The 21,254-nt window shown below is 42.3% G+C and overlaps 1 long non-coding RNA gene across 1 annotated transcript; it reads left to right on the forward strand.

Moving 5' to 3' along the window:
* Positions 1–19,258: 19,258 nt before the first annotated feature.
* Positions 19,259–20,482, forward strand: LOC308388531. Its single transcript, XR_013970124.1, has 4 exons — positions 19,259–19,612; positions 19,756–19,811; positions 19,943–19,980; positions 20,417–20,482. It is a non-coding gene; the product is annotated as an uncharacterized lncRNA (long non-coding RNA).
* The last annotated feature ends 772 nt before the right edge of the window (positions 20,483–21,254 follow it).

Here is a 21,254-nt window from a genome sequence, read left to right on the forward strand (position 1 = left end):
AATCAGATGAGTCTGCAGTTAAACTTTCTGATCTGGAATGGTAATGATCTAAATCATCCAGTCAAGAGAAAAAAGGTTTTCTCACATGTTAAACACCATAACAGTGACGTGGCTTTCCTGCAGGAGACCCACGTCAGGGCTTCTGATAACGTCCGTCTCTTCTCCCGTTGGAGGGGCCAGTATTCGCACTCACTTTTCCAAGCTAGGGCACATGGGGTCTCTATATTGGTCAGGCAGAACATTCCCTTTGAGGCCCACAATGTCATAGCAGACAAATATGGCAGATATGTCATAGTCAGTGGGAAACTGTATAACAGTCTTGTTGCCCTAGTAAATGTGTATGCTCCTAATATAAATGACGAGAATTTCTTTAAACAACTATTCTCCTCTTTACCCGACTTAAACATCTACTCTCTTTTTCTGGGGGGTGATTTTAACTGCTGGTTAGACCCAGCCCCGGATCACTCATCTACTAAGAGTAATGTTCTAAGCAAATCTGCATCTGTCATTCATGCCTTTCTATCAGAATATGGAATGTGTGATGTTTGGCGTACCCTAAATCCTCATAAAAGAGATTACTCCTATTTTTCACATGTGCACCATACATATTCAAGAATTGATTACTTTATCATTGACACTACTTGTCTGCAGCAGGTCCACTCCTGTGCCTACAATAGCGTAGTTATTTCTCTTACTCTGTTTCTGTCTCTTCCACATCTTCCTGTTAAAGCTGCACAGTGGCGCTTCAATTCAACCATTCTGTCTGATGAAAATTTTGTAAAGTTTATCCAGGATGAGATACGCTTTTACTTTGCCACCAACTCTTCCCCAGAGACTTCCAGCCTTGTCGTATGGGATGCCTTTAAGGCTTACAGTATATCAGAGGCCAGATTATTGGTTATTTAGCAAGAATTAAAAAAACAGTCCACCCGTGAAAGGAATAAGTTAATGCAACAAATTAAGAAGACCGATGAACAGTATGCTCTTAAATAGAGTCGTGAAATATTTAAAAAGCGTGTTGAACTCAAAACAAGACTTGACCTACTCACAACGTACTCAACTGAACGTTTACTCTTACATGAGAAATAAAAATTTTATATGCATGGTGACAAACCTGATAAATTACTGGTGAGCCTTCTAAAAGGTTCTAGGGCAAGGCAAAGTATTCTTAAAATTCGACAACAAGACGGCAACATAGTCACAGATCATGAAAAAATCAATGAAGTATTCAGGGATTTTTACACCTCAGAGTCCCAAACTGTCTGCAATTCCGTGAATGATTTCTTAGCTAAACTTGACATTTCTGAAATTCCACCAGAACATAGAACAAGGCTGGATGAACCCATCTCTCAGTTAGAAGTTTCCTTAGCTGTAGCTTCAATGCAATCTGGGAAGTGTGCAGGTCCAGATGGCTTTCCGTCAGAGTTTTTCAAACACTTCTCTTCATTACCCTCAAAGACTGCATCAGACAGTGATCTCTTCCTCAGTCATTCTATGAAGCCTGTATTACACTTATTACAAAGAAAGGAAAAGATCCGTTGGAATGTGCCTCCTATAGACCCATTTCTCTAATGAACACAGACACTAAAATACTAGGCAAGATACTTGCCCGTAGACTAGAAATAGTTCTTCCAAAAATTATTTCAAAAGACCAGACAGGCTTCATTAAAAATCGTCATTCATATTTTAACATAAGGAGGCTGTTTAATATAGTCTACTCCAGCCACACATATTCTGATGAATGTGTAGTCTCTCTTGACGCTGAAAAGGCCTTTGATCGAGTTGAGTTCCACTATCTCTTTGCAGTCCTTGATAGATTTGGCTTTGGAGCAAAATTTACCTCATGGATTAAATTACTCTACTCTTAACCACACAGCAAATCCAGCATGTCCAAATTAACACTGTCGGATTTGACTTCAACACTATTAAAGTGTCTATATGGGTCCACACCAGAGAGTGTTAATTTAACTCTTTTTGGAGAGTTGGTACGTTAACTCTGATTTAGTGTTAAACACCAAATCTGTCTGGAGTTGATAATTTAACACTTGGTGTTAAGAGTTTATATATTAACTCTCAAAGAGTATTTTTAGTTTAACTACGTAAGAGTTATCTTCTAATTCATTCTAAAAAGCGGGAACTTTACTGTTCTGAACTTCTAGAAATTTCTTTTGGAAATAAACATTTACTAAAAAGATGCAATGGTTTTTGAAAAACATTTATTCTGAACTGTGCACCACAATTTCAAAACATTTTCTGAAAGATGTAACAGTGTACATGTTCTCACTTTCATTAGAATTTTGTTTATCAATCCAGTGCCATTGCTTGAGTGTCCAATAATTTTGGAAGAGTTATGTTGTCTAAAAACTGATCAATTTCTTTTTTAGATGGGTTTATTTGTGGTGAATACAACGTTTTTGTCACGGCTGGCGGAGAGCCGTGTGGAGTGGAGGAAAAGGAGGGCCCAAAATGCAGCAAACTGATGATACGAGTGACGTTTATTTACAGGGTGGTAGTGGCAAAAACAGGCAATGAACCATGAGTAATTACAAACGGAAACCTAAACTGGGAGAAACTAAGTGACAAACCTGGGACCATACAAAAGGGGTGCGGGGCAGAGAGACGCAGAGACAGGAACACCATAGAACGCAGATGAATGTAGATTAACGCAGTGATACATGGATGAACGCAGACGAGCCGACGAGGAGCACAGGCAGACACCAACTATAAATACACACACCAGGTAATGAGGAAATGGCACACAGGAGGGGACACAGCTGGAACTAATGGGCATAACGAGACACAGACCTACAAAGTAAAACAGGAAATCTAGAACCCAAACCGGACACAAGGGGGGAGGACACAGAATAACTAGAACAGAGGGAAATAATCACAAAACACAAAACGCTGGGTCAACGACCCAGGACCATGACAGTTTTATAGAAATCCCTGAAAATGTTGTTTATTTGTATCGGATCATATATTGTGTTCCCAGATGAATCTTGAACAGCACATATAGTTGTTTTTTCTTTATTTATTTTTAGCTGGTTTGCTAGAAATTGACCGGATTTATTACCATGTTCATAATTTTGTAGGCGTAGTCTTTGTACTAAGAATTTTGTTTTTTTTTATCAATTATCTCATTTAATTCTAGTTTTGTTTTGCGTATTTTGTTCAATGTTTCCTGATCTTGGTGGGACGCGTAGGCTTCTTCTAGTGATTTGATGGTTTTTTCTAATTCCTGAATATTTTTGTTTTCTTTTTTCTTTTTATGTGATGAGAAAGAAATTATTTTACCTCTCATCACAGCTTTCCCTGCTTCCCATAGAACAGAAGCTGATGTTTCGGGAGTGTCATTATAGTCCAAATATGAAGTCCACTCTTTTTTAAAATATTTGATAAAGTCTTCATCTTTAAGCAATGATATATTAAATCTCCAGTTTTTACTTGGTGTAGTATTATTCTTGTGCATTAGTGTTAAAGATACAGAAGCATGATCGCTGACAGCTATAGGATGAATCTCAGTGTCTGAAATGTCGTTCAGCAGTGAGCTGCTGACCAAAAAATAATCCAGACGAGAGTAGGAGTGATGGACATGTGAGAAAAAAGTATATTCCTTACTGGTGGGGTGAAGGGAGCGCCATGCATCGCAAAGACCAAAGTCGCTCATATACTGTTTGATTATATTTGTGGACTGCCAATTACGCTGGTCTTCTATCTCATTATCAGATGAGCTGGTCACTGGCAAATATGCTCTGGATAATGTGTCTACGATGTACATTTCACTTCCTGGCTTGTACTGTACTTGTACCTGATATTTTTGCAGTCTCATTAGGAGTCTCTGTATTCTTGCTGGAGCACTGCTCAATGGCTTTTTCATTATCACTTCTAGTGGTTTGTGATCTGACTCCACGTTCACTTCTCTTCCATATACATACTGATGGAAACGCTCTGCACCAAACACAATCGCCAACATTTCTTTTTCTATTTGTGCATAACGCTGTTCAGTCTCTGTTAATGAGCGTGATGCATAAGCAACTGTATTGCCCTCTTGTAGTAAGACAGCATCGAGTCCACTTTTAGAAGCATCGACAGATAGTGTTACTGGAAGCTGTACATCATAGTATCTGAGCACAGGAGCTTCAGTAAGAATTGTTTTCAATTTCTTGAACACGTGCTGATGCTCACCTTCCCACTGCCATGCAGCATCATCTCTGGTAAGGCCACGTAATGGCTCTGTGTGTTGTGACATGTTTGGAATGAACTTTGCTAGGTATGTCACCATACCCAGAAATCGCTCCACATCTTTTTTGCACTTTGGTGTAGGCATTTTTTTACTGCCTCTATCTTGCTCTGATCTGGTTTCAAACCATCTGCTGAGAAGATGTGACCAAGGTATTTAATTTCCTCCAGGCCTACCTTGCATAAACTTCTCTTCCTTCTCCCAGGAAGAGAAGTTGATGATGGAAGAGATCACTTCCCTTGCATCCATTCACTTGCATCCATGTTGCACACAAACGCTGTCTCAGCAAAACCTGTAATATCATCTAAGACTACCCCAGGTAGAGCACCGCTTTCCCCTCCTGAGACGCCTGACGGTTTGCCAGAATCTGTTCGAGGCAGTCCGAAAGTCTTTTTCCATGGCCTCTCTGAACTCCTCCCACACCCGAGTTTTTGCTTCAGCTACTGCCCGAGCCTGTCGGTACCTGTCAGCTGCCTCCAAAGTCCCACAGGCTTCCTTCACCTCTGGTGTCCACCATTTGGTTCCGGGGTTACCACCACAACAGGCACCAACCAATTTGTGGCCGCAGCTCAATGCAGCAGCTTCGGCAATGGAGATGCTAAACATGGTCCATTCGGACTCAATGTCCCCAGTCTCCCTTGGAATGCTGTTGAAGCTCTGCCGGAGGTGGGTTAATGTAGTTAGTACCTAATGTACACAGATAGCATTCTGTTATGCGTGGGTTTTTTTTTTATTAATTATGACCTGGCCTGCTCAGAACCCAAATCTCAACATTATTAAAGCAGTACGGAATAATCTCAATGGGAACAAAAGATGGTTAGCGGGAACAGCAGGAACAAATCAGGAATAACAAGACATGGGAGATTAAACTTAGAACAAGGTACAAACAACTAAAGGCTATAAAAATAAAGGTAGAAATAACACCAAGACAAAGATTGGATCACAACAAGGAACAGAGCAGACCATGTTTTTGGTGTGGAAAATCAGAATTTCAGGCCAACTTTTCAACAACACAAGTGATTATAGAAGGTAGTGCACTTGTGGAGAATACAAAATTGCTTATGACGGGCAACCAAATAGAGCAGGGTTTAAAATGCTGATTAGGATGAGCCGGCAAGGATATCAAAACTAAATAAGCAGAAGAATGAGGCCAGAGGCTAGACTTGTATTGTGTACAGGGCTGACAGCCTTAAATGGAAAAGTCTGCCTTTACTATACATTACACCAAAAGTGTGATATTCTGCACCACATGATACTTGTCTAGTTGTAGGGAAAACAATCACACTACTCTGTCAAGCCATTAATAACTGTTTGTGAGTCACTTTGTGTGTGTGTGTGTGTGTGTGTGTGTGTGTGTGTGTGTGTGTGTGTGTGTGTGTGTGTGTGTGTGTGGGCTCCAGGGTGTTAATTTCCAGCGATGGGATGAGTCCTTGGCATCCCAGCGTGATTCATATTAAAAGTCAATTGGCCTTAAAATTTGGCCAGACCCCCAAAGTCTGCAGCAGTGAGGCATGACTGTCAACTAATGAGAGAGAAGTTCACAGTCATACTGGCTGAAATTGAATCTGACCAGAGAAGCCAATGGGCCAGAGACAGAGTGTCACAGCGACTGACCATTACACTGATGACAACTTTCCTGCTAACTGATCCATACTTGCCCACCCTGCTCCAGTACATTCTCCCCAGTGCTGGCGGCCAGTTGGTAGTGTGCTTCTGTATGTGTGTATGTCTACATGTGTTTCTGCATGCATGTGTGACACATTGAGATTGATGAAAACTTAAAGAACTCTTACATCTATAGCAACAATTTGCTAGGGATATGTACAAAGAGCAAAAACCTGTTTTGTCAGTAACCCCCTGGCCAGTAACATCAGCAAGTGCTATCAACGTATCCTTGCTCTTAATTTCTCGCCTTTGTGCCTGTCTGGTGAGGTATGTCAGTGCTGGCTGAGAAACAGAACGAGATGAAGCCAGGAAGGCAATCTCCCACCTGCTGGGCTGTGATTTCTGAACTATAATTACTGTGCACACAATTTGCTGCAGCGTGAAACTTTATCACTTAGGACCAGAGCATTCATTACTGGCTTGGAAACTTCTACAGTCTCCTTTCTAGACGTAACAGTTTTTCTCCTCTAACATTAATATATCTGGTTTATATATCTGTGAAAGAGCAATATCAGGCATTCACATTCAGAGGTTCTGTTTAAGTTCTGGGCTGATTAGATGAATGCCCATGAATAATTGTTTTGTTTTTCCTCATTTTGGTAACAATGCCTTACTGATTTGTTTTGTTTTTTCACTGATTTCTTTTAACAGTGTAGAGAGACACTCTCACAGATGTGAAGGTTTTTTAATGACGCTGGTATCCCATCTTTTTAAAAAGACATACTTACTTATATATACTTATACTTATAAGATTGCCAAACTTTAAGTCCTACTTAAACAGAGAAGAAAAAATGTATACATAATGGGAAGAAACAATTTATCTAGCAAATGTTACACACTAATATTAATGCATAAGATCTGTGAAATTAAGAGTAAAAGTGATTACATGTTACATTCTGGCCACTTGGTGGCAGTGAGACTAAAAACATGTCTTCCATTATCACTGAGATAGAAGACTAAAATATTTTACTGAACAATCAGCTGCAGATTGTTGCTGGACATATTGTTGCTGGACATATTGTTGCTGGGGGCTTTAATAAGACATGTTTGAAATCTGTACTCCTCAAATTCCACCAACACATGTACTACCAGGGGAATAGGACACTGGACCACAGTAACATCAAGCATCCCTACAGAACAACACCCCTCCCCCACCTCTCCCTGCTACTCATCCCTCCCTACATCTGCCTCAGGAAAAAAAACCTTCCAAGCACCTGGGCCATTAAAACATAGATGATGCTCTCCTCCAGCTACTGGACTGTTTTGATCTGTCAGACTGCTCCATCTTTCAACAGCAGGACCTGGAGACCTTCACTCACTCTGTCCTTTTCTACATTAAGTGCTTTGTATAGAATGTGACAGTGACAAAAACCATCAGAGTTTTTCTAACCGAAAACCTTGGATGACAAGTGAAGAACAGGTTCAGAATACATAACTCAGCCTTCAGACCGAGGGACAGTTCTCTGTACAGCACTGCCAGAGCTAGCCTGAGGAGGAGCAGGCCAAGGAGGCCTACAGGAGGTGGAGAGAGGGCTTGTGGAGAGGCATCCAGGCCCTCACCACCTGCAAAGGCCAGAGTCCCCCAACCTCTGTCTAGCAGAGAATATCAAGACCTTCTTTGCTTGGTCAGAGACCCATCCCAGCGACTGTGCTCAAATCCTCACCAGGCTGACTCATGCCACCATTGCCATCTGTCTGAAGGCCTCCACCATCATTCCTATTGCCAAAAAGGCTGGAATAGAAAACCTTAATGACTTCGTATCTATAGCCCTCATATCTGTAGTCATGAAGTGTATCGAACGGATAGTGTCTCAGCAGAGACTGCCGACCTCCCTGTCTCGACCCCTACCAGTTTGCTTATACAGCAAATCGGTCCAGTGAGGGTGCCATCACCATTATCCTTCACTGAGCACTGAGACATCTGGAGAACAGGAAATACTACGTGATCATGCTCTTCATCCTTACCATCAAATCAGACCACCTCCACATACCCCCTGCTAGTGGTAGCAGCAGAACCCATCCTGCGACTGCAAGGTCTGGTTACTGGTTGTTACTGGTACTACTGCTACTGCACTGTCAACATAAGGCCCAACAGCTAATATGTCGGTTTTTTGATACAGTTTGTTGCATCTATGTCTAGTTTATATTTCTCTGAGCCTCTGAACATTTTTGCTGTTGTTCATACGTCTTTATCAGCCACTTCTTCCAACGAAACTCTTTTCCACAAGGTGCACAAGTACACAGGGAACGTAGAGGAGACGCTAGTTGCATTAAGAGGTTTGATTGGAAGAAGACAGATCAATCCAACTGTAACTACAGGGGTCCAACAAAGAATGGCCACGCATCATACTGATGTCTTCGGAAATTTATTTCTCTCTCTCTCTCACTCTTATTGTCTTCAGACACCGTGAAAACTGAAGAAACACAAAGTTTACAACATAAATGTTTTGAGCTTTTCAGTCTCTCATATCAGTGTCCATAAACAGTCTTGTGCAAGCAGAACAGAGAAAATGCACAATAATGGATATCACAAAAATGTCCTCTCATTACCACTGTAGAACACGTATGCAACATTATACAAACAATATACATGGAACCATACCGTGTGCGCCTCTTGGACCACATGCAGAATAACATTAACGCTGAGGCTGTAGATGCATCTGTAGCCACGTATCCATGCTAGCTCCACAATGCCGTGATTGTGCTCTCAACCAAACTCTGGTCATGTGACAATTACAAACTTTACCTCATACAAACTTTACAGCACTTTACATATTTAACAAACCCATATTTTGTAATCACATATTTTAGACATGTTTTTTAATTAATGTTACACTTTTATCATCTTATCTTGTAAATAAAAGAACTAAATTGAGCATGAATCTATCACAGAAACATGAAATAACCAACTTTATTTTAACTGTCTCAGGGACAGTTACACTCCCACCAAATTACTATGATTTATGAAATCTGTAAATAATTTGAATAAATCTAGGAATTTACAGAACCAAACAGTACTTAATTGTGACAAACTTGCAAGTCAATCCTAATACTTTAACCATCCCATACACATTTACAGAAGCTCCACTGGAACATTCTAGTTACTTTCTATTAGGACCACTAATTTATGTATAGGGCGTTCAAGAGTGGATGGTTTATTGAGCCTTTCACCCTCTTTCGATAGTTTTCTATTTCTTAGTTGTATTCTGGCTCGTTTTGGCTAGTTGCTGAATCCTAGCAACTACATTTACTGCTGTATGCCATTTTGAGAACTTTTTGAGTCTCTCCAAGAAGTTCCTGTCCTCTACTACCTTTGTTTGTAGTATTTGTGTCGTTTTGACCTCTGGATCACCTACCAGAAGGTCTGGAGTTGAGTCTGGTGTGACAAGCTCTCTTTCCCACAGGAAATGAGGTCCAATGAGCCAATTTGAACTGATGAGTTCCGCTACTGTGAGGCCTCTGGAAGCGTGATCCGCTGGATTTTGATTGGTGTCAACATAGTGCCACTGTGCAGGATCAGTTGCTTCTCTGATTCTTTGCACTCTATTAGCAACAAAAACGTGAAATCTGCGAGCTTCGTTGTTAATGTAGCCCAAAACCACCTGTGAATCAGTCCAGAAATACTCTTGGTCAATTTGAGCTCCAGTTCCTCTTTTAGCATTCTGCTGACTGCTGAGGACACCACTGCTGCTGTTAATTCCAGCCTTGGTATGGTTACAACTTTTGTGGGTGCAACTCTTGCTTTGCCCATGACTAAGGAGCAATGCACTTGGTCTTCACTCATCACCCGAACATATGAGCACTGACCATACCCACGATTGCTCGCATCTGAAAAGTGGTGGAGTTCTATTCTCTGGACTTTCCCAAGGCTTTCAGGTACATCTTGGGATTTGGAGTCTCTGCAGGTTCTTCAGATCAGTGACCCAACTCTCCCACCATTGTGGCTTCAATTCACCAGGCAGTGGCTCATCCCATCCAATGCTCTTTAGACACATTTCCTGTAGAATTTTCTTTCCTATTAGAAGGAAAGGAGCCAAGAAGCCTAATGGGTCAAACACAGAGGCTATAATGGACAGAATTCCCCGTCGTGTTACTGGTTTCTCCTCCAGGGCAACTTTAAAGGAGAAGGTGTCACTGCTTACACTCCACCTTACTCCCAACACAGTCTGAACTGGGAGTTCATGATGGCTGATGTCCACATCCTGGGCTCCACTAGCTCGTTCACTATGTGGAATTGACTCCAGGACTTCTCTGTTGTTGGATATGAACTTGTGGAGCCTTAGTCTTGCCTTTGCACACACCTTCCGCACATCTCTCACTAGTTCAATGGCTGCATTCACAGTTTTTACACTGATTAGCCCATCATCAACATAGAAACTACTTCTGATGAAGTTGGCTGCTGTGGGATGTTCCCTTTCATTTTGGCTCGCAAGATACTTCATTGCATAATTTGCGCAGCCTGGTGAGGATGCGGCCCCGAAAAGATGGACTTTCATGCGATATTCTTTTGGCTCTGTGTTTGTTTCACCATTTTCCCACCACAGGAATCGCAAGTAATTTCTGTCCTCTCTGTTTACATGAAATCTGTGAAACATCTTCTCTACATCACAGATGATTGCAATTGGGTGTTGGCGAAATCGGCAGAGTACTCCAGTCAAACTGTTAATGAGATCAGGTCCAGTCAAGAGGTGATCATTCAGAGCTGTGCCACTGTACTTTGCAGAGCAGTCAAACACAACCCTGATTTTTTCCGGTTTTCTCGGGTGATAGACGCCTTGATGTGGAATATACCACATATTTCCTTCTCTGGGATCATCTTCAGCTCTTTCAGCGTCACCTCCCTTGAAGACATTGTCCATGAACCTTACATAATCGTCCTTAAATTTGGGATTTTTCTCAACGCTTATTTTCTGGCAGCTCAGGGCGTGCCTTAAAGGGAAGTGGCATCTCTAGGTGCCCATCAGCATTCTGGTGTATTTTCTCATTTAGCAGTTGCGTGAACTGTATGTCATCTTGTGATATGCTCTTTTCTCCAGGAGCTGTGTCTTTGAAGTCTGACTCAAGCACTCTGATGATGGTGGCTGGTGTCAAGGGTGGAAGTTCCTTAACAGATAAGCGATGGCACAGGCCTGTCACTTCTGCTGATGTTGCCATTTTTTGTGAACTGCCAACAATGCTCCAGCCCAGGTCTGTCTTGATTGCATATGGCTCTTCGTCACCTCCCGCGATTACTTGCCGTGGTGCCAGTGCTCTAGGACAGTCGTAGCCTATTAACAGCCCGACCTTGCAATCCATTAACTCAGGCATCTCCTGTGCTATTTTGATTAGATGTTCCCATCTTTTGGCAGTTTCAGAGGTGGGAATGTGTGAACGTTCAGGTGGGATGAAGTCTCTGGTATAGGCAAGTGGCAAGTTGATAAAGCTTTTGGAGGAAAACCCTCTAACTCTGAGCCCACTAACTCTTTCGCTCTGAACAATGGAATCTCTTCCCATCATAGTGGTTAGCTTTAACTTCACTGGCTCTAAACTCATCCCCATCTCCTCACATACCCCTTGATCTACAAAAGTGTTGCTACTCTGTGTATCTAATAGAGCATACACTAAGGTCTCTCTCTCTGGAGTGGTGGTTGAAGAAACCCACACAGGCACGATCATGGATGTGCTCCCACCATCTCCTCTGTCCATGCAACAAGAAAGTGCAGATATGTTTTCTTCTGCCTGCATTCTATGTGATGATGTGTTCACTGGAGTCTTTGGACGGTCTTCGTGAAGAGCTGTTGGATGATGTTTTTTACAAACTCCACAAGTCGCCTTGCGCTTACAGTCTTTTGAATTGTGTCCTCTTCTGAGACAACCAAAGCACAGGTTATTGTCAAGTATGAACTTTCTTTTGTTCTTCACGGACATTTTAGCAAAGATCTGGCATTTGTGAATAGAATGGCTTTCTCCACAGCAAATACATGTGACTGAGTTTGATAGCAAAGCATTTGCTTTTCTTTCTATATCAGGCTCATTTGAATTGTTCTCCACTCCGCTGTATCCTGTGGTTGTTCTCTCTGATGCTTTCACATTTGTGATGTATGCATTAGCTTTTGGACGCTTTATGTCTCTAGCTGACCTTTCTTCAGTGTGTTTCAAGGCATGAAATGATGTTACAGGATTGCATGCAACTTCCGCTTCTTGTGCAACAAAATCAGCAAATTGTTTGAAGCTTGGATATTCTTCTTTTTGCTGTAACTGCACTGTGACGCGACGATTCCAACGAGAAGTCACCCAGTCAGGAAGTTTTTGGAGCAATTTTTGATTCTCTTCACAGTCATTTAACACCTGCAGTTCTTTGATGTATGGCATAGCATTGCTGCAGGCTGTCAGAAAATCACTGAATTGTCTCAGTTTAAGCGACTCTCTTGAACCAATCTTTGGCCAGTTGTTCAGTTTTTCCCTAAATGCACGCTGAATTATAAAGGGGTGGCCATACCGAGCATTCAAAGCTTCCCAAGCTTGGTCATATGCTTCGTCATCCTTTCTGTAAAAGCTTCCCTCCAATACAGACCGTGCTTCTCCACTGATGTATTTGCGTAGGTAGAACAACCTGTCAGCTGGATTTGTGCATCGCCGCTCTATCAAAGCTTTGAAACTAGTGCTCCACTCTAAGAACTTAAGTGGGTCCCCTGAGAAGACTGGGGGCTCAGGTGCAGGAAGTCTGGTGAGGACCATTGTGTCATGCAAGGCTTGCATTAACAATGACTCATTGTTATTATTGTTTGGTTGTTCATTGTTATTATTCTTGTAGGTTTGCTCTGGTATGATTTCTTCAGGAGCTAATGGAGGACAACTGACTGCCGCACTGTGTGCGCTTTTGTCTTCTCCACAGGCTTCACTTGAATCTGCTTGAGAATAAGCCTTTAGCTTTGCAGTTATTACCTGAAGATCTCGCTGATTTTCTAGTCTTTTAAGCTCTTGCCTTTGTGTAGCAATAGCCTCCTCCATCTCTATCTCGGCCTGCTTCGCGGCAAGCTGTGCAGCACACTCTGCCTTTTTTACATTGATGCTTTGCTGCTCCGATAAACAGCTTGAGCGGCAGCTACGTACAGAAGGTCGGGAGATTGTAGTCCCAAATATTGACCGAGCATATTCTCTGTCTAGCACCATGTGAAGTCTCGCATTTTCTGCCTTAGCATCAAACTCTTCTTGCCCCACTTCACTCATACGTACTTTAAGTATTCTCATCAAGTCCGCTGTTACTGCTGTGCAGGAATCCATTTTTCTTCTAGTCTCAGTAGAAGGGGCTGACTGCGATCTCATATTTTCGTATGTATTTTTCACTTGTGACTCTAGCCCTTCGACAGTATCCATCATGTCAGCTAATTCCTGGTCAGAGCACTCATCTTTAAGTTTGGAACGTGTAGCTTTAACTTGTTCTTTCCAGCTTTCATCTGGTTTGATAAATTTACTCTCCTTCTGAGAAAACTCTTGTTGCTTAAGTTCTAGCATTTTGGGCGTTAACTTTCGCTCCCTTGAGGATTTCCTGGGCTCTAGTCTTGAAGTATTAGAGGCAGGCTTCTTCAACATTATCTGCTTGATTTCTATTTTAGCATGAATATCACCTATGAGTAACTCCAATTTCTCTCTTTCGACATCATCAGTGTGTAATTTCAATTGTTCATTCAATCTACTTAGCTCTTCCTTAAGGGAATCAATTTGTTCTCTGCATTCTTCAATATGTGATTTTTCTGTGTTTACTGACATTGTACATGTTTCAGCAAACCTGCTGCATAAACAAGTTGTTGCTATATGTACATGCGATCCTGGCAAATATACAATTCTCAGTACAATCTGATTCTTGCAACAATTTGCTTAACTACACCCCTTGTTATTCTTCTTTTAAGTTGAACTCTTAAACATTATTAGAACATTTTAAAGACCATCTCTCCCTTCTGCTACACCCAATATACACACAAAAGATCAAGAGCACTGGGATTACAACCAAAACCGTGAGAACATGGCCGCAGGACGCTATTCCGATGCTTCAGGACTGTTTCCACTGCACAGACTGGGATGTATTCAAGGTGCAGGACACTGACAATCGTGTCGCATTGGACAGGTACACCTCCACTGTCTTGGACTACATCTGTTTCTGTGTGGACAATGTAACAACTTGGAAACGATTCCGTGTGTTCCCTAATAATCCACCCTGGATGACACATGGAGTTCAACAACTTATTCGAACAAGGAACAACGCTTTCAAATCCGGGGACCAGGAGGCATACAGTGCTGCCAGGGCCAACCTGAGAAGAGGCATCAAGACTGCCAAGCAGCAGCACAGGAGGCGTATCGAGGCCAGGTTTGAGAACAACACAAACCCAAGGCAGGTCTGGGAGGGCATCAGGGCTATCACGGACTACAAAAGAAGAACACCATCACCCTCAGCCGACAGTTCTACTCTGGCTGAGGATCTAAATCTCTTTTATGCCCGTTTTGACAGGGAGAACACCGACCCTGTCCTGTCCCCTCTCCCCTCAACCGACCCTGCTCCGGTCCTGAGCACTCATGAGCTGAGGCGTGTGTTCTGGAGCATTAACACCAGGAAGGCGGCCGGGCCGGATGGAGTGCTGGGCCGGGTGCTAAAAGACTGTGCTGCGGACCTGGCGGACGTCTTCACCTCTATATATAACACCTCGTCCTGTTCACTGGTACCATCCTGTTTCAAAGCAGCAACCATCGTTCCCATCCCAAAACAGTCAAATGTCACATGTCTGAACGATTTCAGACCTGTGGCACTCACCCCCATTCCCGCCAAATGCCTGGAGAGACTGGTCATTAAACACATCAGAGCTGCTTTTCCACCATCCCTGGACTCGCACCAGTTTGCATACAGGGAGAACCGGTCAACCGAGGATGCGATCGCCACAGTGCTGCACACATTACTGAAGCACTTGGAACACAGGAACACCTATGCACGGCTCCTCTTTGTAGACTACAGCTCGGCTTTTAATACCATCCGGCCATACAAACTCCGTCCCAAACTCCACCAACTGGGACTTAACTCCTCTCTGTGCAACTGGATTGTGGACTTCCTCACTAACCGTAGACAGAGTGTCAGAGTGGGTAAGAACACCTCTTCCACCCTTGTGGTCAACACCGGTGCCCCTCAGGGGTGTGTCCTGAGCCCTCTGCTATACACTCTCTTCACCCATGACTGTATTTCCTCCTGCGCGTCCAATCTCATTGTTAAGTTTGCAGATGACACTACAGTGCTCGGACTTATATCCAACAATGATGAGACAAACTATAGGACAGAGGTGCAACAACTAGAGTCATGGTGCCACGACAATAACTTGGTCTTAAACACCAAAAAGACCAAGGAGATCATTGTAGATTTCCGGAAGAGGGGTCATAACAACCATCTGCCTCTCTTCATTGGCAGTGAGGCGGTGGAGAGGGTGAGCAGTTTTAAATTCTTGGGGGTAACTGTGACCGAGGACCTGTCCTGGGGCAACCATATCACCTCAGTTGTACGGAAGGCCCAACAGCGCCTCTACTACCTGAGGAGACTGCGGAGCGCACACATTCCCAGATCTCTGATGTTGAACTTCTACAACTGTGCCATCAGCAGCGTTCTGACGTATGGATTTCTAGTGTGGTTCCCCAGCTGCACCAAGGCCGATCAGCAAGCACTCCAGCGGGTGGTGAAAGAAGCTGGCAGAATTATTGGAACAAGTCTGCCAGAGATCAGTAATATCTTCCCCACTCGCTGTCTGAGGAGGGTGCACAGTATCCTGCGGTACCAACATCACCCTGTGCGCCACCTTTTCCATCTGCTGCCCTCAGGGAGAAGGTACAGGTCTATACAGGCCAGAACATCCAGACTGGCCAACAGCCTGTATCCACAGGCTGTGAGGCTCCTGAACTCTCTGCCCCCCTCTCACGGACAATAACCATATCCAACTTCTTAATAGCAATGAACTGGTCTGCATTGGTGCATCATATCTTTATTCTCTTCCCCCTCCTGCCCCCCCCCCCCTCTTTCTTAAATAGATAACTATCATATCTGATATCATATCTCACAGTACAATAATATTGAATGGGTTGCATTGTTGTATTTTGTCATGTTTCTCAGGTCTTTGTCTGAATTTCTACGAACATTATTGCTAAGGATTGTCTTATTGCATTGGAGTCACACTGGGTTAAATATGTACACTTGGGTTTTAAGGGGTATTTATTATTTTCTTCTTTTTTTTTGGGTTGTATGGAAGCCCCAAACGCAATTTCATTGTTCTTGACAATGACAATAAATAAATAAATACTAAATACTAATACTTAAACAACACCACTTGTAAAATAAAAGGGAACACTTTGGCTATAATGACAGGTTGGTTACCTTTAACTCAGTACCTTTCTTAAACAAAATAAATTATTATTTTAATAGACCTCTCCAAACTCCAAACCTCTCCATGAAGTTGTGGATATATCACAGCCCAACCTGGCGCTGACTGAAGAGCCGTTATCTTTTCCTTGAAGACCGCCAGGGATTTTACAGTTCTTGCTGTGTGCAGCGGCAGAGATTTGCAGAGCTGTAGTTTATGATGGTCAATGTCGCCCTCTATTGGTGAAGTCGTGGTCGTTGCCGTCCAAAGCGCCAATAATGGTGTTTCCTCTTTTTAAGTTTGCAAGCCTCTTTTCCGCTGTGTTCTCGAACCACACACACTGCGCTGTCAAGAACGTTTCTTCTTTTCTTATTCTGGAACATGCATTGCTTCTAACGTCGAACTTCCAGCCACGTTGGCGGTACGTTTTCACTGTAACTACAGGGGTCCAACAAAGAATGGCCACGCATCATACTGATGTCTTCGGAAATTTATTTCTCTCTCTCTCTCACTCTTATTGTCTTCAGACACCGTGAAAACTGAAGAAACACAAAGTACACAACATAAATGTTTTGAGCTTATCAGTCTCTCATATCAGTGTCCATAAACAGTCTTGTACAAGCAGAACAGAAAAATGCACAATAATGGATATCACAAAAATGTCCTCTCATTACCACTGTAGAACACGTATGCAACATTATACAAACAATATACATGGAACCATACCGTGTGCGCCTCTTGGACCACATGCAGAATAACATTAACGCTGAGGCTGTAGATGCATCTGTAGCCACGTATCCATGCTAGCTCCACAATGCCGTGATTGTGCTCTCAACCAAACTCTGGTCATGTGACAATTACAAACTTTACCTCATACAAACTTTACAGCACTTTACATATTTAACAAACCCATATTTTGTAATCACATATTTTAGACATGTTTTTTAATTAATGTTACACTTTTATCATCTTATCTTGTAAATAAAAGAACTAAATTGAGCATGAATCTATCACAGAAACATGAAATAACCAACTTTATTTTAACTGTCTCAGGGACAGTTACACCAACTCTTGATAATAGTAGTAACAGTGAATCAATGCTATCATGTTATTATTATTTCATAAAAATGTCCCTCAAGCATGCACTATAAAATGACATTTTTGTGTTAACTGAAGCATCTATTTTACTTAAAGCACATTTAAGCAACAGAAGCTGATTCAATGTCCTTTAGAGGCAAGCTCATTTATATTCCAGGTCTTCAAAAATACTATCATGATCTAGCAGAATGATCACCTCAGTGGAGAGTACTGTTTAAATTACACTGGTTTATTCACGGGAGAAACGTCTGTCAGTGATATGTCCCAGTATTAAGTAAAGGGGGCATATCCAAATGAAGCCCGTGTTGCGGTCCTTATTGTTCTTCTGAATATCACGTGACCAAAGATAAACGAAGTCCTGATTCTCTTAAATGTCTCTGCTTCGTTATCAATCTGAGCTGTAAAAAAAAAAAGGCAGAAATTAGTTTTTGTATGAGCTGGATCTGAGGTGATTCTGAGGATTATCATTGTAAGGACATTACAGGGAGTGCAGAATTATTAGGCAAGTTGTATTTTTGAGGAATAATTTTATTATTGAACAACAACCATGTTCTCAATGAACCCAAAAAACTCATTAATATCAAAGCTGAATGTTTTTGGAAGTAGTTTTTAGTTTGTTTTTAGTTTTAGCTATTTTAGGGGGATATCTGTGTGTGCAGGTGACTATTACTGTGCATAATTATTAGGCAACTTAACAAAAAACAAATATATACCCATTTCAATTATTTATTTTTACCAGTGACACCAATATAACATCTCCACATTCACAAATATACATCTCTGACATTCAAAAACAAAACAAAAACTAATCAGCGACCAATATAGCCACCTTTCTTTGCAAGGACACTCAAAAGCCTGCCATCCATGGATTCTGTCAGTGTTTTGATCTGTTCACCATCAACATTGCGTGCAGCAGCAACCACAGCCTCCCAGACACTGTTCAGAGAGGTGTACTGTTTTCCCTCCTTGTAAATCTCACATTTGATGATGGACCACAGGTTCTCAATGGGGTTCAGATCAGGTGAACAAGGAGGCCATGTCATTAGTTTTTCTTCTTTTATACCCTTTCTTGCCAGCCACGCTGTGGAGTACTTGGACGCGTGTGATGGAGCATTGTCCTGCATGAAAATCATGTTTTTCTTGAAGGATGCAGACTTCTTCCTGTACCACTGCTTGAAGAAGGTGTCTTCCAGAAACTGGCAGTAGGACTGGGAGTTGAGCTTGACTCCATCCTCAACCCGAAAAGGCCCCACAAGCTCATCTTTGATGATACCAGCCCAAACCAGTACTCCACCTCCACCTTGCTGGCGTCTGAGTCAGACTGGAGCTCTCTGCCCTTTACCAATCCAGCCACGGGCCCATCCATCTGGCCCATCAAGACTCACTCTCATTTCATCAGTCCATAAAACCTTAGAAAAACCAGTCTTGAGATATTTCTTGGCCCAGTCTTGACGTTTCAGCTTGTGTGTCTTGTTCAGTGGTGGTCATCTTTCAGCCTTTCTTACCTTGGCCATGTCTCTGAGTATTGCACACCTTGTGCTTTTGGGCACTCCAGTGATGTTGCAGCTCTGAAATATGGCCAAACTGGTGGCAAGTGGCATCTTGGCAGCTGCACGCTTGACTTTTCTCAGTTCATGGGCAGTTATTTGGCGCCGTGGTTTTTCCACACGCTTCTTGCGACCCTGTTGACTATTTTGAATGAAACGCTTGATTGTTCGATGATCACGCTTCAGAAGCTTTGCAATTTTGAGACTGCTGCATCCCTCTGCAAGATATCTCACTATTTTTGACTTTTCTGAGCCTGTCAAGTCCTTCTTTTGACCCATTTTGCCAAAGGAAAGGACGTTGCCTAATAATTAGTGATGGGACGTTCTGTATCGAGGCTTCGGAGCGTGTGTCGAGTAATGGAGGGGGCGTTTCCGCGAAGCGCGTATCGAGGCTTGCTTCATTTATGGGAGGAGCTGAAAATGATGACGTCCGAAGCCTCGCTGCCCGGCTGTACCACGTGACTGGTTCATGAAGTGGTTCGAACTTTGCCGCGAGATATGACAGCGATATAAACCCCTCAGACTTCATTCAAAATGTGGGTGTTTGATGGAGAGTTGCGGTTAGAGAGAGTTTGGAGACCGTTTGGAGGTTTATGAGCGTGAGGAGAGAAAGTCAGGAGAGAATGGAGCCAGCTAAGAAGAGGAGGATGTCCTCCCCTGTGTGGGAACATTTTGATTTTATTCCTCCCAACAAGGTATGTAAATTTCTACAGAAGATGTATTTTCATGATACTGATGGTGCAATACAATTTATGTTGAGCTGTCTTGACTTTTGTACAAGGTGAAGTGTTTGCTATGTGCCAGGGAGCTGGGATATAACAACAACATCCATGCTTAGGCACTACAGAGCTTTGCATGAGAATAAGAGGAACACCGATTGTGGAGCAAGACCAGGTGAGCCATCAAATGCAATGATAATATAGCATGCAGTAATGTTACTAAATGATATAACAATATTATACAACTGTTATAAGTTACGTGTGTGATATTTATATTTGTGCTTTGTCTTTATTGTCTTTCCTCAGGAGAACAATCTCAAATAGATGAAGACCTGGTCAGCATGGTGATTGAGGACTCCCAGCCATTTAGCATTGTGGAGGACAAAGGATTCAAAAGATTTGTTAAATCATTAAATCCTAGCTATGTGCTCCCCACTAAAAAGGTCATAAAAGCAGTGAAAATTTAGTTTTTACAGAATAAAATGTGAACAGGCAGGACTGAGGCTCAAAGCCTCAGTGTGTAGCTGTCCATACCTCAACGTTACAAAAGCACAACTACTGTCCACACCCCAACCACACCTCACCTCACAGTAAATGATCATTTCCATTTCAAGCATTTCCAAATAATCATTTCCCATACTGCCACTATAAATATACACAGTATACTGCCATCACTACAATATACATGTTTTACACACTCCTTTTGTTGTTGACATTTACAGGCTGTGTGCAAAATGCCACACTCTTCAAATTCATGCCAGCTATTATTTTTACGTCCAGTAGGTGTCCTGCTAGAGCAAATGAAGCTTCATGAAGCTTCGCGTTGGGGTGAACCAATTGGATGAAAAGCTTCAGTGCTTCATGGGGCTTCATCTGCCCATCACTACTAATAATTATGCACACCTGATATAGGGTGTTGATGTCATTAGACCACACCCCTTCTCATTACAGAGATGCACATCACCTAATATGCTTAATTGGTAGTAGGCTTTCGAGCCTATACAGCTTGGAGTAAGACAACATGCATGAAGAGGATGATGTGGACAAAATACTCATTTGCCTAATAATTCTGCACTCCCTGTATGGAGCCACCACAACGGTCAAAAATATCAGCAGTTAGGGAGCATTTTGACATGCTATTGTCCAATAATAACATAACGCGCATTCGTGTGTATTTACATTATACAGGACTTCACATGGGTATTCTGCAACTGACACACCTTTACGTTTAGGTATCCACTGGTATGTAGCCCACATGATTATCAAACCATGTATGTAATCAGAACGATGCCACCTTGAAACGAAACCGAAAAAAATATTGAAACCGAAAAAAAATATTGTAACTGAAATAAATGTACTGAAAAAGCTTGTATTGAAACCGGGAAAAAAAATTGATAGTGAAAAACAATTAATTGAAACTGTAATTTTTTTGTTTTCGCTTACAATTTTTTTTTTCAGTTTCAATCCACTTTTCGGTTTCACTCTGCTGGCACTGTTTTGGCGTACGGGGGCGCGCTGGGGGGGGGCGGGGATTCCAACCCGCATGTGCTGACCAATGACTGTAGAAAAGCAGGGTGAAGCTGACCCCCCCACCCACTAGAAACGTAAAGGCAAATAG

Source organism: Rhamphochromis sp. 'chilingali' (assembly GCF_963969265.1).
Source record: "Rhamphochromis sp. 'chilingali' genome assembly, chromosome: 20".
NCBI classification, from domain to species: Eukaryota; Metazoa; Chordata; class Actinopteri; order Cichliformes; family Cichlidae; genus Rhamphochromis; species Rhamphochromis sp. 'chilingali'.